The sequence below is a fragment of the Marmota marmota genome, unplaced genomic scaffold, assembly GCF_001458135.2.
Source record: "Marmota marmota marmota unplaced genomic scaffold, marMar, whole genome shotgun sequence".
NCBI lineage: Eukaryota > Metazoa > Chordata > Mammalia > Rodentia > Sciuridae > Marmota > Marmota marmota.
In genome coordinates, this window is record NW_026012509.1 from 1,470 (window position 1) to 5,821 (window position 4,352).

The window sequence follows — 4,352 nt, forward strand, 5'->3', positions numbered from 1 at the left end:
TATACACAGTAATCAAGTTATGAGATGAGCCTAGGTGCCTGTCAACAGATGAATGAATATGGTGTATATGGGTTATACATACACAATGGTGAATTACTCAGCCTTGAGGAAGAATGGAATTATGGAATTTGATGGTAAATGAGTGGAACTGGAAAACATTATGCTAAGTAAAATTAGCCAGACTCAGAAAGTCAAGTGTTGAATACTTTCTCTCAGAAGTGAAAGCCAGAGTAAAACAAAGGTAAAAAAGGAGGAATCCCATGAAAATAGAAGAGAGACTAATATAGTAAAAGAAGGGGATAAAGGGGAAGAAAATATCCAGGGAAAAAGTGGGGAACTGTGAAATGAAATTGAATAAATTATGTTGTAAACATATATGACTATACCACAGTGAATTTCACCTTTAGGTATAAGACAGGAATTTGAAAACGAATAAATTGCTGGGTGCTGTGGTGCACATCTGTAATCCCAGTGGCTTGGGAGGCTGAGGCAGGAGGATCACAAGTTCAAATCCAGCCCCAGCAACTTAGTGAGGCCCTAAGCAATTTATCAAAAACCTGCTGTAATGGTTAATTTGAATTGTCAACTTGATTGATTGAATTAAGAGATGCCAAAGATTAAGAGGCTTCTAAGTATGTCAGTGAGGTATCTAGGAATGATTGTGACATAGGGTAGCGAACTGAAGTGGAAACCCTCCCTAAGCACAGGCAGTACCAATACGCTGGATCCTTGGATGGCATAAAGGTTGGGAGAACAAGGAAGCAGCAGCAGATGCAAGCTCCATTCTTCTTGAACAGGTTCTTGATTGCTGCTGTGGTCACCTGAGGATATCAGATTCTTGCTCCTTCACTCTTCCACAGGGGACTCTGCCAGTGATTCTCCAGAGAGTTTCCAGAAGCCTTTGGCCTCCAACTGGGGTAGCATCATTGATCCTTCTTGCTTTGAGGCATCTTGGACTGTGCAGCTACAGGTTCCTCTAGCTCTCCAGCCTACAGATGGCCATTGGGAACTATCCAGACAATATAATAAATTCCCTGATTATAATCACACTTCCTGTTGATTCAGTTCTTCTACAAAAAACTGACTAATACACTATCCTCAAAATAAAAAAAATTAAAAGTAAAAAGGGGTTGGGGTGTTGGCTCAGTGGCTAAGCATCCTTGGTGTTCAATCCTTGGTAACCAAATAAAGAAAAAAAAATAGAAGGATGACCATTACAGTAGAGGAAGGGGACCAGGGAGAGGGAGTGGAGATTGAAAGAAGTACTGAGGACAGAATTTGAGTAAATTATTTAAATTACTTGGTTCCTGTGGGGTGTGTTCAAAGACAGATAACTCAGGCCTAGGATAGGAAAAAGGTAATCCAGTTTCCCTTAAGGTTAGGGAGAAGGAGAGGGAGAAGAGGAAAACAAAACATACCCATTTAAACTAAGCCTCAGTGGCAGAGCAGCCAGGGCTACATATACACTACGAATTGGACAACTGTTACCACAGGAACTTCTCGTGTTCCGGTTTTTTTTGGGGGGACATTATTTCTTTATGATGACACTGGTGTTGAGAATTAGGTTCAAGTTGTCTTCTGCCAGTGTTTAAGACTGAACTGTCCAGAAATGTTTAGGCAAGCGCAAAGAGTTTTATTTAAAAGATAGAACACACACACATACACACACACACACACAGGGAAAAAGGCTCTGCCACAGGGGGGTCCTAGATTTTGCCCAAGGGAGTAGGGGTGTCCTTCCCTTTTCATACATTTTAATTTTCCTTTCTTCTCATGCCCCCTCTTCCTCTTATCTTGCCTACATGACCAACAGTTGGGCCAACAGAAGCCTCCCAGTTGTACAGGCAGGAATGGAGCAGCCCAGTGGGCATTCATTACCACCACCATGCAGGGAGGAGCAATTCCCTGGAGGTATGTAACCTTGAGAACATGTTGGAAAGATGAGTATGTTCAGGAGGTATTAGCATTTTGTTTCCTCTTGAATCAGTCCCCAAGTTCCTGACCCATTCATTAGTTACCTACACTGACTGTCCTTTTGCCCCTGGCCTAGACAGATGTCATGACTAACACACATGGTGCAAGTAATAAGACTTTTATTCTTTTCTTTTTTCAATGCCATACTGTATATTTTGCTTTTTTCCTTGAGTTGGTAAATGACATTCACCTTGAGACCCTATCTGCTCAGAATAGGGCATCTGAGCAGGACCCCTTATTTGCTAATAACTGTTATGACCAGAAGGCTAGAGGAATAACTATTGTTTGAGACAGTAGAAATAGGTCTGAGTTGTGTGGGAAGGTCGTCAGGGTACCAATTTATTAAAAAAACTACAAGTGAGCATATGCCTTTCCCATTTAGGCACACTGGGAGTTAATGACAACACTGGGAATCAGTCTCTTTGGATAAGGGTTACCACATTTAGTTAGGCTTCCCTGGATCTCAGACATGTATAGACTCCATCCCTATTCTCCACATATGGCAAAATGTACTCTCTTCTCAAGTTCATTCTTTTTGAACATTGTGACACAAAAGAAGACTTACTCCCTCCTGAACAATAATCATAAAAACACTGAATTAGAAATTCCCACTTCCAATTTCCCAGAAGGAATGTATTGGTATTCTGAGGACCCAAGAAGGTTGTTTTCTAGTGGCCAACTGCCTCCAAAGAAAATGGTAGTTTTAAGAAAATGCAAGTTACCATGGAAAATGTTATTTGTCTTTGTTTCCCCTCCTACCTTCAATCTCTATTTCTCCCTAGTACCTTCAAGAGAGCCCCTTTCACATCCTTGTTCCTTAGGGTATAGATCAGAGGATTGAGCATAGGAGTAATGATAGTATAAAAAAGGGCAACAAATTTTCCCTCATTCTCAGAGTAACTGCTTGTAGGTTGGAGGTATGTGTAGATGGCTGAGCCATAAAAAAGGCAAACCACCAGGAGGTGGGAGCCACATGTCCCCAAAGCCTTTCTACCCCCAGCCATTGACGTGAGCTTCAGCACTGCCTGAGCAATGTTTGCATAGGAGCCTTCTATCAGTGCTGCAGGAAAGACCAAGATTATCACTCGGGCCACAAACATCTTGGCCTCTGTTCCTCCTGTATCCTCACAAGCCAACTTCAGTAATGCAGGCATCTCACAAAAGAAGTGATTCAACTGATTTCCACAGAGAGGCATGGCCATCATGAGTCCTGTCTGAATCACAGAGTTCATGAGGCCTCCCACCCAGGAGGCAATAGTCAGTGCCTGGCAGAAATGAGGGCGCACGATGGTTCTGTAGTGGAGTGGATGACACACAGCAGCATAGCGGTCAAAGGCCATCACCACCAGGAGCACGGCCTCAGTGGAGCCCAAGGCAAGAGATATGAAGAGCTGGGCCACACACCCTCCATAGCTGATGGCCCCATCAAGTCTGGAGAGATTGATCAGCAGCTGGGGCACAGTGCTGGTGGTATAACAGAGGTCCAGGAAGGAGAGGTGGCAGAGGAAGAAGTACATGGGTGTGTGCAGTCAAGGGTCCAGTCTTGAGAGAGCAATAATGCCACAGTCTGGCTGGGCACAATTTAGGAGCCACTTGTCAAAAGTAATGAACTTTATTTTTAGAACACACACACCACACCACACAGCTCCTCAGGAAAAACCTTCAGAGCCCAACTGCCACCACCGGCTTCCCACAAGCCTCCCCACCTCCCCCACTCCTCCTGCTCTTGAGGCCGATTGGCTGGGTTGCGTGGGCGAAGCCAAAAAAGTCCCCCAATGAGCAGCTCCGTGGTCTGAAAGGGCGGGGAAACAGCCCAATGAGCATCACCGCAGAGGAGCCAATCAGTTGGCAGCTAGAAGTTGCTGGGGCCGCTGTGAGCCAATCATCAGCTGGCAGCTGGAAGTTTGCTGGCAGCTGGAAGTTTGCTGGGGCCCCTTCAGCTATGGCTCTCAACATCTCCCCCTCTCTGTTTAAACAACAAGCATGTGGCTTAGGGACCGTGCCTGCCTTAGGTTGTCCAATAATACATATGGTCCTTACCTGTTATCGGATGAGCTAACCTCAAGGTATCAGCCTCCTGTCTTAGGTTGGTACCATTGCAATTGGATCTTACCCATTATTGACTACCGGTTCAGCATACAGCCACACCTGTGGATAGGTCTTTGTACCAGCAGGGGGGTGAGGTTCTTTGCCTCACCTCTGTTGGCCCCCAAATTTTAGCTGAACGACCATGACAAGCAGAAGGGAGGAAGATACACCAAGCCAATTGACGGCTCCTTTTGGAAAAATTGTACCACCAATGACACCATCAGCAAAAATACCGAAACACTACCACAAGTCGCTGCACCAACAGATAGTTCACAATGCATACAAGTGAG

The 4,352-nt window shown here is 44.7% G+C and overlaps 1 pseudogene; it reads right to left on the minus strand.

Annotated features, from left to right (window-relative positions):
- Positions 1-2,735: 2,735 nt before the first annotated feature.
- The window catches only part of LOC107134039, a 6,214-nt pseudogene continuing 4,597 nt past the window's right edge, over positions 2,736-4,352 (minus strand).